We start from the raw sequence: 16,987 nt of genomic DNA, 5'->3' as shown, positions 1-16,987 counted from the left end.
ATTGTTTTATGGACTTTGAAATTGAAAACTGTTCCTTATATCCATATCTTTCTTGTTTCCAGTTTGTTTTCTATGTCGGTAAAAAGATCTCGGTATTTGAAACAATTTCCACATGTCGAGCATTGGAAACGTGCGGGATTTATGTGAGCACGAAGGTGGTCCATTAAGTACTGCTTAGCTTTAAATTTTTGCCCACAGCTGTCACAACTAAATTTTTCACCAATCAGTCGTTTGATGTTTACCAGTAGAAATGCTTTAATTCAGTAGTGAAACAGTACTGATACAATTATTGAGTTGTTTTAAATATTGATTATATAATACAGTGAAAAAAGTTTTCTCGCATTATTGAATTTATCTTGTCTGTCATAAACGTGGTTAGGTATTCCGGAAACTGCGTTTCCGTTCATGCTAAAGTCTTGGTTTAAAACGGTTCTGTAATTATGTACCAAATAGTGTTTCCTGTTACCATTGTTTACATGCCTGATTTTGGAGATGAAAGGCAAAATCTGTGGTTATGATGATTACTTGCTTGATATTTGACATGATGGTAATATTTTCTTTATTAAATACTCAAATACAGTAGTGATTATGCATTCTAGTCATACATGTTTGTATGTTGATCTGCTAAGTTAGGAAGGTTGTGAAATGGTGATAATAAACTTGTATCCTTGTCGGGTTGTTAAATTATAATAAACACATAATATGTTTATAATAGGGAACTATAGAGACCAGTTGGGTTGTGTCCTATTTAGAATGTATTATAATGTTCACTATTTATGTGTAGGAAACTTTGTGTATTTATAACAACAATATTCTAGCGTAGTTGAGGTGGATTGAAAATGAATTTCAAATTATAATTTCAATCCAATGTTTTCTTATTTCTTTCTTAACAAACTTACTAATCACCCTGTGTTGGCGTTTGTTGGATTGAAATTTTAAGTTTTCACTTCACTTTTTAAGTTGTTACTTTTTTCGGCAGTGTAGGCTTCTGTACACAAGTGAACCTAATATGATTTAATTGATCCTATAGGCGCCACTTTCAAGAAAACTGATTATTTTTTATAGGTAAGCTTATAGGTTCCTTTTCTATACCCTGTCTTTTTATGACGCATTTTTTAAAAAGTTACTGAAAATAGTACATTTTGGTTTTGGACTCAGTTGATATGTTTTTGATGAATATTACAAAATAAATATATATTTCAACGTTTGTCTTTGTCTTTTAAAACATTGAATGCATGGAAAAAATCAGATATAAATTTATTTCAAATCATTCTGAAATTTAAATAATTTTTCTGTCTCCATGAAAAATTTCTTTCAAGAAATACAGTTACAACCAATATCTGATATCATCATTTAATTATGAACACAAAAATTAACAGGAACTGTCAAACAGTAATCTGGTAAAACCATATTGTCAGATTCAGTACGAATAGCGTTTTTTTGGTGGGACACAAAGTTTCTTACTGCCAGCTCTCTTCATGGTCGGGGTAGTAGTAGCCCTTGTTGTAAATGAAGGAAATTCCACGTTGTGATTCTCAAGGATTTTTTGCATCGGGTTTCTTGGTCCACGAGACACCAGTTGGTCTGTATGTTTCCCATTAAAGTCGTCAATGATGCTCTGGAAATGTTTCGTAGCCTCTTCAAGGTTTTCCAGGACTTTTCCCTTGTAATGTTTCTCAAGAATGTAAACATCATTGTTGATCATAGTTTGACGTAAAGCACGTCCCGCCGTTGTTGAAAATGTATACTTGTCAACATTGGTATTTATTAATGTCGACATTATTCTGTACTTAAAGGATGTTTGAGTTTCTGTTATTGCTATTTTCTTGTTTGCAATATTTCTTTCATTTCTTTGGATTTCGTTTTCTTTTGTGCGACAATCAGCCGATGATTCCAACAGCATTTTTTTCTCGTTAGGGTGTTTATCGACATCACTGCAGCTTTCAGGTCCCTGACAATCACCCCAAGGACATCGTCTTCTAGAATGACCATCTCTTAAGTGACATTTACTGCACTGCGGAATAGTTTTATCAATGGTAACCGAATCAAAACAATATCGTCTTTTTAGGTCCGCCAAGTACGTTTTAGCACTTTCCAGTTCAACCCGTTTTATCTTAAGATTCTCTTCTAAATTTCTCATCATAAGTTCAGTTGGGGATTTATACTCGAAATCACTCCATGGCGTACTAGCGCTAACGCTACCATTACCTTCGTTTTCGTCCCATTCGTAATCTGTTGAATTGTTACCATCAAAATAAAGCTTTTGGGGAGGAAGTCGACGTGTCTTCTGGAAATTTTCGAGTCCTTTCTTGCTGTTAGGAGTCTGCAGCTTTGCAACTGCATTCAGAATCATGCGCTGGTTCAGATCACTTCGGAAAGTTTTGAATTTTTTGAAGTCCTATTGACATAAAAACTTCACGCAATTACGGTTTATGTAATCTAAAACTCTCGAAATCTTCCTGGTATTTCAGAAGGGAAGTATCGATCCCATGGAGCCATGCACGTATACTTAACACTCGTGTTTCCATCTTGAACGATAGATGCATGTGAAGATTTCCGACGCCGGCGGGATAACTTAACTAAGAATTGCACCTTGTTCGAGAAAACATAATATTTTCAAAAAATTTGTTAACAGAACCCCCTCCCCCTATGAACCATGTGAAAATTTTGTCGACAAGTACTTGCAATTTGAATTACACATCAAAACATCCAGTACACTTTATAAAAAAGACAAAGTCATCTGCGTTTATTTCTTGAATTGCATTACCAACGGCAACTTTGAGATTATTTTGTACTAAATCATGAATAACTTGGTTGTTTCAACAGTAATTTCAGTTTATTAAAACACCTTTCTGCAGGATTCAAATCTGGAGAGTATGTTGGCAGAAAGAAATATGTGACCCCCATTCGATTAAAAAACCTCGTAAGCTCAATCTCTGCCTGATATTTGTGTATAGCACAATTGTCTACGATGATAACATCACCAGGTTCAATCGCTGGAACACCATTAGGCGTGAAAGTTTCTGCAGCTTCAGCCCAGAAATTAAGAAATGCTTGGGCATTTGAAGGTCCCTCAACAAAATTGAAATAAGCAGGTCCTTCTAATGAAACAAACAAATTGAGAGTAATATTAGCATTCGGAATAAATCTCCCTAGCTCTATTGCCCTCTCATTATATTTACTATGTCCATAGAATCGATGAACAACTGTTGTTTTAAACCCACTTTCATCGAAAAACTTCACCTTTCTCGGGTTAAATTGACTCACAATATCTATGTATGTTTGTGTATATTGCATATTTTCAACGGTAAAGCGCTTCTTTGCCAGCCGCGTGATTTTTTTAAAAGTGAATCTTCCGGATGGAAGAAACTTAATTACTGCATTAGATATATCTTTTCCCGCAACATTAGGAGTGGGACTAAACTGTTAAAGTTTTTCTACTATCTCTTTGTAGGTAGTAGTCGATTTTTCTCTCAGACACGCTTCAATAAAAACCACATCATGCTCACTAAGTTTTCTTAGGTTCTTTCCACCACGCAGTCCAGCGCAAACGTCCCCACCTTTACAAAAGTTTTTCCATATTCTTTTCACTGTAGAAGGGTGTATATTGAAATTATTTGCAACTTTACTTATTTCTCCCCTGGGTATAAATCCAGTTTCAACTCTTGCCCCACTTATTTTTAGACTTGTGGTGAGAGATTCCCTGTAATCATCCCACAAAGATTTGCCTTGATTATATTTTCTGCCTAATTTTGACCTTCTCATGAATTTCCTGAAGTATGTTTTCATTGCTTTCACTTAAGCTTAAGTTATAATTTGAAAATCTGAGGTGGATTGACAATTTGAGGTGGACTAAAAATCGACTTTGTAACTACAATCTCTCGACGCGCGCAGACGACGGAGAAAACATTGGATTGAAATTCTAGTTTGAAATTCATTTTCAATCCAACTGAGCTGTTGTGTGTCACCAAAGTGTGAATATGTGATCCAAAAGACAAAGAAGCTTGACAAGAGCTTGTATTTGTTTTGTCTTTAAAGCTGAACACGATTCGTAAAAGGAATCTGTCCGCCATTTTTGGGTGTTGCTGAAAAGCGGAACGGAAAACGGAACGGAAGGCGGAACGGAACGGAAAACGGAAAATTTCTGTCAAACAAATAACATAGATTCGATATACATCAGATAAAAGAGCAATATTCTTGTTGTAAAAGTCATTTCTAATAAAAATTTCTTAAAAACTTTTATATTTTATGAGTCATACACACCCTCCGCGGAAAAATGGTACTGAAAGAAATCTCCCCCCCCCCAGCACACAGACACGCGCGAAATAGGATTTTCGTGTTTGGGCAAAGGACATAGGCACAGCCACATTAAAAATTGATTTATTAAACTTTTTGTATATTTTGAACACAAAAAAGGGGGCAGACCTATTACAACTTCTCAGACCTTTCCGATGAGAGGGAAAACGGGGTCATTCTTATACACCCCCCCCCCCCCTAAACATACACACATGTGTACCGCAAACAAAGATAATTTAACTTCACTGAATGCAAAGATTCTGCATTTTATCTACCACATGAAAGTTTTCCTACTTTGTCTATCCAGAATTTAAATATATAAAAAGCTACTTTCTTTTGAATAAAATTTTAACAACCAGTGTGTATAAGAGATATTTACTCGAGCTTAACGTAAAGGTTTGCCCTAAACGTAATCTTAATACTTCTTTCTACATTTTATTTCTCTTACCATGGTTCATCTAGATATCAATTATTTTCCCCAGTCATTACCTTTTCACTACGGAAATGTTCGTTCAAGTTGACATCCTCACAATTTTTGTGAATGTAATTAATGTAGTATGTTAGCGTAAAAATATAGTACTGAAAGATGTTGGAGTTAGAACTTATTCCCCCTCCCATATCAAATTGTTTTCTTTTTGTGTTTTATCCCCCCGAATCAAACAATTGTCTTCTCTTTGTGTTTTTGCTTGTCAAATACTTTTCAAGTTCGTTTACCCCCCCCCCCTTTTTTTTAAAATTGATTCTAGGTGAATGTTATGTTAGCAATTTTCGTAAATAAGAGACTGAGCATGACAAAATCAACTTGTATTTAATAGTGGGGGTTGAATATGTACAAGATATATCGTTTATGATAAAATTTGTGTATTTTAAGTGATTTAATCCAAAATAATATATTTCGTTTTCCGTTCCGTTCCGCTTTCCGTTCCGTTTTCCGTTCCGCGTTTTAGCAACACCCGCCATTTTTGTTCCCGAGTCTCGCTACTCTGTAGACCCCAATAAATAGGGCAGAACTTAGTCACTGTTCAGTGTTATCAATCGACACCGGTGTAGACGGACGTATGCTATACAGAACTCGGAAGCGAGAAAAATAACGTAATACTTCGTCTATTGCAGGAAAATACATGTAAGATGCTAAATAAATTTACAATTATAGTTGTATAAGTAAGTGCAGTATTCAAACAACACAGATAAACGTAACTGCAATAAAATATAAACAAAGGTAATGCAAGATAACTAGCACGAACACGGGTCGCCATTCCACGCCGATACCCGTGACAATAAAGCAGTCAGGTGTAACGAATGCGACGAGTATACCCTAGTATTGATGTATCGTAGATAATGCTATCGAAAATGGCGTATGCCTATTTACGAGTCGTGTTCAGCTTTAATGATTTTTTTTTCTTTTTTTGACAACTTTCTTATTTTTCCAAGATCGTTAAGCCCCCCCCCCCCATCGCACACTTACATAAATTGTATCATACAGAAATCAAATATTTGTCCCTTCATACATTTTTTGAAACACTGGAGAGAAAATTTTATGATTTATATTAATTATCTTCAAACTAGACCAAAATTGAAATAATTCTGTCTTTTGGGTCAATCAGTAACGTGCCTTGTAGCGTAGCTGAGGTGGATTGAAAATGAATTTCGATCTGCAATTTCAATCCGATGTTTTCCCAAAGTCCGCGTCGAATTGTACCCGCCCATTATACTATCTATCACTGAATGTTTTGATTGTAACAGATAGAAATGACGTAAGCTGTATATTTCCAATTTTGCCAGTTAATGTTCCGCGGTCTTAATTAGAATTTTCTTGTAATTTTACAGGCTGCCTTCTGTTTTACAATAAAAATATTACATCCAAGAACGACTTCGGCTTCATCTGGCGTCGCCGGTAGGATTGGATTGGTACCAGAAGGCAGCAGTAGAGGATGGGAGACGTTGAGGAACTAAAGGTGGTACTGGCATCCCAGAAATCAGCACTAAAGGATGTTATGAACCAGAAGTCTCTGTCGAGACTGAAGCTCTACTGGTTTGTACTCATAGCAAAGGAAGATGAAAGTACTTCAGCAGTTGGGAATTGAAACTTAACACTAGCAAAAAAGAGAATAATGATCTTTAAATAAGTCTCTTTATGTTCTTAGTGTAGTCTACTTGAATGCCACATTATATTATAATCAGACTAAACTGTATTTGAAGTAGCATTTTGAGAGTAACAGAAATTGGTATCTTTATTAACCAAGGTAATAATGTTCATTGAAGTCAAAAACGGATAAAAAGAATTATGTACCTTAGTGTAGTCTACTTGTGTGCCAAGTTATATTGAAATCAGACCAAAACTGTAGGAGGAGTAGCATTTTGAAAGTATTTTACAGAATTTTCTATTTTTAGTAACAACGCCAACACCGTTCGTCGAAATCAAAAACCGATACACAGAATTATGTATCTTAGTGGAGTCTACTTGTGTGCCAAGTTATATTGAAATCATACCAAAACTGTAGGAGGAGTAGCATTTTGAAAGAATTTCACAGAATTTTCTATTTTTAGTAACAACGCCGACACCGTTCGTCGAAATCAAAAACCGATAAAGAGAATTATGTATCTTAGTGTAGTCTACTTGTGTGCCAAGTTATATTGAAATCAGACCAAAACTGTAGGAGGAGTAGCATTTTGAACGAATTTCACAGAATATTCTATTTTTAGTAACAACGCCGACACCGTTCGTCGAAATCAAAAACCGATACTCAGAATTATGTATCTTAGTGTAGTCTACTTGTGTGCCAAGTTATATTGAAATCTTACCAAACCTGTAGGAGGAGTAGCATTTTGAAAAAATTTCACAGAAATTTCTATTTTTAGTAACAATGCCAACACCGTTCGTCGAAATCAAAAACTGATACACAGAATTATGTATCTTAGTGTAGTCTACTTGTGTGCCAAGTAATACTGAAATCAGACCAAAACTGTAGGAGGAGTAGCATTTTGAACGAATTTCACAGAATTTTCTATTTTTAGTAACAACGCCGACACCGTTCGTCGAAATCAAAAACTGATACACAGTATTATGTATCTTAGTGTAGTCTACTTGTGTGCCAAGTTATATTGAAATCTTACCAAACCTGTAGGAGGAGTAGCATTTTGAAAGAATTTCACAGAAATTTCTATTTTTAGTAACAACGCCGACACCGTTCGTCGAAATCAAAAACCGATACACAGAATTATGTATCTTAGTGTAGTCAGGCGCGTAGCCAGCATGGAAATGAAGTGTACGCAGAAAAAGGTCGGGGGTCAGGGCTTCGCCCTGAGGCCCCCAGTGGGTCCAGGGTGAAGCCCTGGTGGGGGCCCAGGGGGCGAAGCCCCCGGAAGCTCCTGGATTTTACGAAATTTGTCAGTCATTTTCCCGTAAAAGAAAACACGATAATATCACTTTTCTCGAGCAAACACTTAGCTAAGTAATAATGCTTCTATGGATATTTCAGGAAGAGAACGATAATTTTATCAAATTAATTTACGGATATATTGGCATTGGAAAAAAAGTTTTCAAGTGTAACAAGATAAAACAGAGTAGTAATTTTAATATTGCTATCATTGGAGTTTAAATTATATTTCAAAATATAAACTTGGGCGGGGGTGTCTTTTGATTACCTTTATATTTGATAGCTGAAACAATTTGAGAATGCTTGAATAACATAATTCTATAAATTGGTAACATCATTAAAAGAAGCTATATTATTATTAATTTATTTACTTTGTTCACCATAATTTAAACTTTACCATTTTTCGTTTAACGACATTTATTCATTACCTCAACGGAAATTGAAAATCTTGTATAGTCGCCCTAGACCCTTGTAACTTTTTCTTTTGATCAATGTCTCTTCATCAAATATTTTCCCGGATAATCAGGATTACGCGGATTAACAGTTGAGCATTTTGGTTCAACAATATTTTCTTCCCCAAGAATGTTTAAAGATGTTTTTGCAATTGATTTTATAAAAGACATTGAATTTGACTGTACAGACATGCTGAACAAAATTTGAATCGAAACAATAAGACGCAAAATAATTTGAAACACAGATAGTGCCTCTTTTTCCCCGAATAAATTTCTCTTTCTTTTTTTTCTTTCTTTTTTTTGTCTCTTTCTTTCTTTCTTTCTTTTTTTTTTTGGAAAATGATGTGTACGCACTTGCGTATAGGCAGCTACGCGCCTGGTAGTCTACTTATATGCCAAGTTATATTGAAATCAAATCAAAACTGTAGGAGGAGTAGCATTTTGAAAAAATTGTTTACAGACAGACAGACAGACGGACGGACGCCGGACGCATTACTATCGCATAAGCTCTTCTGGTCTCTGACTAGTAGAGCTAAAAAAGGAAGACTTTCACACAAGGTCGTGTTCACATCCAAGCAAAGAAAGCAAGAAAAGTATTCTAGGAGAACGGATGGGGCGTATTCAAGTGTGTATGAGTTCGTTGAGGAATTCCAGCGTGTACTGAAGACCCGCACAACCACTACAGAAGAGCAAGTCGACTTTCCGATAAGTTACTTGGAAGGGCCAGCGAAAGAGGAAATACGTTACAGGGCATATTCAGAGAAGAATACTACGCAAAAATACTTACCATCCTTAAGGAAGCGTTCGGAGAAAGGGCCACCACTTCCGAGCTGATGGCTGAAGTCTATGAATGTAAACAGGATAACTCAGAGACACTAAGAGACTTTTAGCATAAACTAATGAAGAAGCTTGACCGTGTCCTGCGTTTGGATAACAGTTACGTAACGGATAAAGACAAGCTATTGCGTAACCAATTTAGTGAAAACGTGACAGATACGTGGCTGAAAAGAGAACTAAAGAAAATCATTCGAGCTCGCCCGACAATACCTTTCACAGACATTAGGGAGGAAGCTGTTTTGCTAGCAAGAGATCAAGATGAGACTTCAGACTGTCGTCAGAGACAACGTAAGGAACAACAACACTTCACTGTGTACTTCGGTACAGTTTTCAAAATGCTACTCCTCCTACAGTTTTGGTCTTATTTCAATATAACTTGACACACCAGAAGTCTCCGTCAAGACTGTAGCTCTACTGGTTTGTACTTATAACAACGGAGGAGAAAAGTAGCCATTGGGACTTGAAACTTTACCACAGCAATAAATATAATAATAATGTTTGATTAAATCTCTTTTTGTGGAAACTTGTGTGCCAAGTTACCCGGTATATTGAAATCATACCAAACCTGTAGGAGGAGTAGCATTTTAAAGGAATTTCACAGAAATTTCTATTTTTAGTAACCACGGCAACAACGTTCATCGAAATCAAAAACAGGTGCACTTAATTATGTATCTTAGTGTAGTCTACTTGTGTGCCAAGTTATATTGATATCAGACTAAAACTGTGGAAGGAGTAGTGCTTTCAAGGAATTTCACAGAAATTTCTATTCTTAGTAACCATGGCAACACCATTCATCGAAATCAAAAAACGATGCGCTCCTTTATGTATCTTAGTGTAGTCTACTTGTGTGCCAAGTGATATTGAAATCAGACCAAAACTGTAGGAGGAGGAGCATTTTAAAGGAATTGCACAGAAATTTCTATTCTTAGTAACCATGGCAACACCATTCATCGAAATCAAAAAACGATGCACCACTTTATGTATCTTAGTGTAGTCTACTTGTGTGCCAAGTTATATTGAAATCAGACCAAAACTGTAGGAGGAGGAGCATTTTAAAGGAATTTCACAGAAATTTCTATTTTTAGTAACCATGGCAACACCATTCATCGAAATCAAAAACCGATGCACTAGTCTATGTATCTTAGTGTAGTCTACTTGTGTGTGAAATGATATTGAAATCAGAACAAAACTGCAGGAGGAGTAGCATTTTGAAAATTTGTTTACAGACAGACGGACAGCTAGACAGACGGACGGACGATGGACACCTTACTATCGCATAAGCTCTTCTGACCAGTAGAGCTAACAAGTAGAATACACTAAGATACATAACATAGTGCATCAGTTTTTGATTTCGATAAACAGTGTTGCCATGTTTACTAAAAATCGAAATATCTGTGAAATTTGTTTAACCCTTTCGACGCCAAAGCGACAAAAATGTCGTTTACTGTGTCAACGCCAAACGGACAAAAAATTCGTTTTCCAAAAAATTATGTACTTTTTCTTTTATTTGCCATTTATCTTTTGTGTAATTAAACACAGTCTTATCTAAATTTTGAAACAAGCATAGATCTTTATTTTTGTATATGTACTGGTCTTTATATGACGTCATTTCGTTACGTTGACGTTGAATAGTGACGTCAGGTTAGGAGTGAGTACGCTAGCGTTGAAATAAACAAAGTATGGCGCACCATTCGGACATAACTTCTGACATAGGTTCGGACGTGCTCGATTCCGATGATGATGATAATGAAGAATTTACTACATTTCGAGGTCCGTGGTTCAATGTAGTGGATCCTAGCTCTTTTATTATGCCTGACCCTGATTTCTGAGAAGAAACAGGTCCCGTCAATTTTGACCCAGGTATGTCAACTTTGGAGTTTTTCACGAAGTTTCTCCAGCATGATCAACACGACATTGTCGATATTCTTGTAAGGGAGACAAACCGTTATGCAGATCAGGAGATATCAAGAAGAAGCAGGCCCCCCATGATTTTAGGTCCACATTCACGGTTCCGTGATTGGTATCCCGTAACCCGAGATGAGATGTTGGCTTTTTTGGGCATTGTGTTGAGCATGGGAGTAGTGAAGAAACCAACATATGAATCTTACTGGGAGAGTAACACACATGCGTGGTCAATGGAAACTCCAAATTTTTCCCAAATCATGGCTAGAAATCGATTTCAAGCCATACTGCAGTTTCTTCATTGCAATGACAACACAACAGCAGCAGAACCTGGTGAAATTGGGTATGACCCGCTTCACAAAATTTCTCCAATCATTGAGTTTTTCAACGAAACCTTCAGCCGAAATTACAAGTATGTTTTCAATATAATACATATACACATAGATATCTTAATTTTTTCGTCACGAGGAAAATGAGCAAATTAAAGTTAAAAATTATAGTGTGAACAAAATTTTATATATATCTCAGTATTCAGCCCTTTTTGTGCTGCTATTATTGTTGTAATTTTCTATATGTGGATCCATAGATATTTGACGTTCGAACATTTCGCACATGTTACAAAACCTGTATTTTTCACGAATATTTTACTTGTTGTATTTTACATCTTTGATTTGTACGTCTATGGTAGAAATGCTTCATATTCTGTCATGGTATGATATTCATATATTATTTAAATGTGAAATAATTAAATTGTAAATCCTTCTCCTGGGGTCCTTCATTGGTGAATAAATATACAAGTACTCGTATATAATGTTTTGAACGACAGAATGTTGATGTTAAACGCAGTCAGGTGATTGTCTTTAATAACCCCCCCCCCCTTTTTATGTCAATTTTTTTTTATTTCTTTTTAAGAATTCAGTAAAATCTGCAAATGACATCGTCGGAAACCCACGGCGCGGGTGATCTCGTCTTTACTTATTACCCGTGGGCAAACTCGCTGAAATATCGCCGTAAAATATGCTAATTTGTTGTTTCTAGTCAACCAATCAGAAAGTTGGAACTGTTCAATTTTGAAAAGTACGTTTATTACTTTGCTATTTATGGTAAATATTTTGAAACTCGTTAAAACGTGCGAAGTTTGTTTTGAAACAATGAAAGTCAGTTCGTACAGGCCACTGACATTAATATCCGTCAGATATTATATAGAAGTACTTCTTTCTAACTGCAAAATGCACCGGTGAACATGCATACGTAACGTGAACTGTGATTCGTTGTTTTGGCATCGCGATCCTGTGATGTGGCCAATCAAATGACCCATGCATATTTTATTACATACGACGATATTTCAGCGAGTTTGCCCACGGGTGATAAGTAAAGACAAGATCACCTGTGGGTTTCCGACGATGGCAAATGAGAGCTTCCTGTTAACACTTATTTTTTAATCATAAACTTAATGATCTGTCAGGATTTTAATATTTTGTTTTTCAAATAAAGGCTTATCCGGGATGTTTGTGTAGATGAAAGAATAGTAGGTTTTAAAGGAAGGCACCAGCTCAAACAATACATCTCAAATAAGAAGGCACACAGATGGGGGATCAAACTTTGCGTGCTGTCCGACTCCACTTCTGGATACACTCCTCACATTAATGTATACAAAGGCAGGAGAAATGAGCGATGCAGTCCGTTCGCAGTCCAACGGACAAGTAAGTGCTTTTGACAGAATAATAATAATTGTAACTGTTAAGAAAGTATTTGACACGATATTTCATTAAAAAGTATATTCTCACTGCGATAATGCTGTATCCTACATATAGAGGTATTTGTTAAGTCACGTGCTCTGATCTTGACTTATGCGGGTGTCCTGCTTTTCTGTATTTTTGTTTTCAAATCTCAAGCATCATGCTTTTACGTGAGTACTCAGGTATGCTTTTTCCGCGAGAACTTGAAACTGATTTTCCGCTAGTTGATTTACACGGGCTTATGTAGATTTGAAATGTCTTTTCCATGATTAAAAAAACAAAGACAAGTCGAAATATTCTGTTCTGCGTCTTTCCTATTCTTTGCACATCTTGCTATACTGTGATTTTATTTCGAGGAATTTAACAAACAGCGGCAAATTTTTATTTGTCAATTAATTCAATGCTTAGAACACTTGTGATTTTAAAAAATAGCTAAAAGATTTTTTTTTAGCAGATTGCATATTTACAAGCTAGAGAGTATAAGATTAATTAATACCATAGTATATTAATTACGTAGTATTTTTTTAATACCCCCCCCCCCCCCGAAAAAAGAACAATAAGTGAAAATCACGCGAACTCGTATATGTTGTAGGGTTATCAGGCAGTAATGGACTCGATGGAACCCCATTTCTACAAAGAGCATCATGTCACTTTCGACAGTTTTTTCACCAGCCCCAGACTGGTATACGATCTCTTGGACAAGGACACTCACAGCACCAGAACATATCAAGTCTCGAAAGGATATGCCTTCCAGTTTCAAGAACCCAGCAATGCAGAGAGGAGATGTGAATGTTAAGACACGTGCTGGAGTGATGGCTGTTCAGTGGGCAGACAGGAGAGATGTATCTTTGTTGACCACTACTGGTTCTGCAAGGTATTAAATTTATAATGAATCTCTTGAGACTGTAGCTCTGTTGGTTTGTAATGAAATTAAATAGTGATGAAAACATTTTTTCATGGGTTTGAAATAGCTTTTTATATTACTTTTACTTCTTAAAAATCGGTATCTGTATTCAAATGTTAGTAAAATTAAACGAAAACTATGACTAGTTACCAGCCTTTCGATAGTATTTTACACCAAGTTATATTTATGATCATGTAATCGCTTCTCATCATAAATTGATACATATGCATGAACATGTAATTCACTTGCTTTTCTACATATACCGGTTGTACACTTTTATTCTAAATTTATTAAAATATTTTTTTAAAAATATCAAAACTATAGGATGAGTAAAGTTTAAAAGCGCAACATATTTATAGGCAAATACAAACAACAAATAGAAAGGGTCGGGAAGTTTCTGTCCCTGCAATAATAGATACCTATAATCTTACGATGGGAGGGGTTGATCTCGGAGATCAACTAATTCTTCAATATGAGCCACAGTTCAAGAGTTTAAAGATGTGGAGAAAACTCCTATTTCACTCTCTTGTAACCGCATCAGGTATATGCTTTGACATACACTTCCATGTATTTAAAAACATATTTGATTAAAGCTGTTCGGAATGTAATAGGATTTAACTCATTTAAGTTAAATCGATTTATCAAAGCTAAATGGCGTTAATGTCATTTTTGGGGTTTGTCGGGTTTTTAGCCACCTGTAGCTCTGCAGCAGGGATAAGCGTGAAATGTGACGTCACGGCCACCCTGCAGTCTCCCTGCATATCTTGACTTGTACAGTGTAGCATTCAGCACGTGGAAGTTCATCAAAAGGATGGACGGTGTTTATCAAAGCTAAATGGCGTTAATGTTATGTTTGGGGTTTGTCGGGTTTTTAGCCACCTGTAGCTCTGCAGCAGGGATAAGCGTGAAATGTGACGTCACGGCCACCCTGCAGTCTCCCTGCATATCTAGACTTGTACAGTGTAGCATTCAGCACGTGGAAGTTCATCAAAAGGAAGGACGGTGTTTTTTGTGTAAAAGTATTGCTTCGTTTTTCTGTCCACTGCTACTTAGACTGGATTTAGTAATTAATTTATTCAAAACAAAACAAAAATGCCGAAGAGGAAGGCCACTTCGTCTTCCGTAGTTTCTGAGACACCGGCACCGGATAGGCCCAGACCTCGCAAGAGACCCCAGACGCAGACCGAGGCCAGGGAAAGTCACGTCCCCATGTCGTCTCGGACACAGATACCCAACGAAGGACAACCCGGTACACCGGCAATTCTGACTGACGCTCAGATGAGGGCTATAACAGACGCAATCTCGGTGGGGCTAGCCGACATGGGACCTCAACCTTCACCTATTCCTGTCGTAGTCACGGATCCTCCTGTTGGTGACCAAAACGGGCAAGGTAATGATGTTTTTGATTCAATTTGTTCAGATTTTTCGGAGATGAATGAACATCATGCAGGGCTGGTGCCCAGTTATAGTTTTGAGCTGGGATGTAATGTCTCTAATAAGATCAAAGTACAAATTTCAAGCGGGCAGTACGTCTAGCAAAATTGACGACTAATTTCTCAGACCCGGATGACGAAACGCAGTACTTTTCTTTTAAAGAGGGCAATCTGGCTATGACCCCAAAGAACAAGGTCAAGGCTATAACGGATATCCAAGTCTGGACAAATCTTTTTCTTGTATATTCGTCTATTTATGTGACTGCACACCCAGAATGCGCCACTGCCCTATTAAAGTATATGCACACAATCCGTTTAGGCGCTAGTAGGTCATCCGGACTTGGTTGGCGTGATTACGATATCCAATTTCGCCTAAGAAAAGGGCAGAAGCCCAACATTTCTTTTGCTAACGTTGACCAGGAATTATGGTTGTTGTATATGCAGCCCCCCGCAACACCCAACAATTATTACACCAATGATCAAGGAAACAAATGCTATGATTTTAATTTTCGGGGTTCTTGTCAAAAAAGACCATGTTTTTATAAGCATCTATGCATGCGTTGTTCACTCAACCATCCGTCTATTAAATGTTCATTAAATTTACCTGTAAATCGTTTCAGCTTTAAGCCCACAGTTCAACAGTCATCTGGACGGGGTGTTGCTAAAACGCGGAACGGAAAACGGAACGGAAAGCGGAACGGAACGGAAAACGGAAAATTTTTGTCAAACAGATAAAATAGATTAGATATAAATAAAAAAAAAGAGCAATATTTTTGTTGTAAAAATCATTTCTGATAAAAATTAATTGTAAACTATTATATATTCATGAGTCATACACACCCTCCATGAAAAAAATGGTACTGAAAGAAATTCGAACCCCCCCCCCCCCACACACACACGAAATAGGATTTTCGTGTTTGGGCAAAGGACATATGCCCCTTATTTTGGCTTGTCAAATTTGTTGTATGTTGGAATTTTTTTTACCGACCCCCCCCCCTCTCTCTCTCTTTCAATTTGTTTCCAGTGTCAATGTCTGTAGAAAGTACTTATGATATTAAGATTATACAAGCAGTGTCGAATTCGCGAATCATGAAAGGGGGAGTGGCAGTTTCGGGTCTGTGTAGTACACAGCAACATTAAAAATTGTTCTATTAAACCTTTTATATATGTTGGACTCAAAAAGGGAGCATCCTATTACAACTTCTCAGACCTTACCGTTGAGCGGGAGAACAAACTCATTTTTACGGGGTCATTCATATACACCCCCTCCCAAAAATACACACAAAATTTAACTTCATTGAATGCAAAGATTCTGTATTATATCTACCACATGAAAGTTTTCCAATTTTGTCTATCCAGAATTTAAATATATAGAAAGCGACTCTCTTTTGAATAAAATTTTAATAACCAGTGTGTATAAGAGATGTTTATTCGAGCTTGCCGTAAAGGTTTGCCCTAAACGTAATCTTAATAATTTTATTTTTACATTTTATTTCTCTTTCCATTGTTCATCTAGATATCAAATATCCCCCCCCCCTAGTCAAAACCTAATTACTACGGAAATGTTCGGTCAAGTTGACATCATCACACTTATTGTGAATGTAACTAATGTAGTATCAGGGACCTATATGTGTACTAAGTTGGTATATAGGTTCCTGGTAGTATTAAAGTTAGTGTAAAAAAAATTGTACTGAAATATGGTAGAGTTGGAACTTATCCCCTACCCGACTCAAACAATTGTTTTCTTTTTGTGTTTTATCCCCCCCCCTCCCGAAACAAACAACTGTCTTCTTTTTGTGTTTTTGCTTGTCAAATTCTTTTCAAGTTCGTTTATCCCCCCTTTTCAAATTCGATTCTAGGTGACTGCTATGTTAGCGATTTTCGTAAATAAGAGACTGAGCATGACAAAATCAACCAACTTGTTTTTAATAGTGGTGGATTGAATATGTACAAAATAGATCATTTATGATAAAATCTGTGTATTTTAAGTGATTTAATCCAAAATAATACATTCCGTTTTCCGTTCCGTTCCGCTTTCCGTTCCGTT

The sequence above is a fragment of the Saccostrea cucullata genome, unplaced genomic scaffold (genome assembly GCF_032062105.1).
Source record: "Saccostrea cucullata isolate Sc308-1 unplaced genomic scaffold, CSIRO_AGI_Scuc_v1 ctg607, whole genome shotgun sequence".
NCBI classification, from domain to species: domain Eukaryota; kingdom Metazoa; phylum Mollusca; class Bivalvia; order Ostreida; family Ostreidae; genus Saccostrea; species Saccostrea cuccullata.
The sequence above is the reverse complement of the archived record's forward strand: the minus strand, read 5'-3'. Positions refer to the sequence as shown.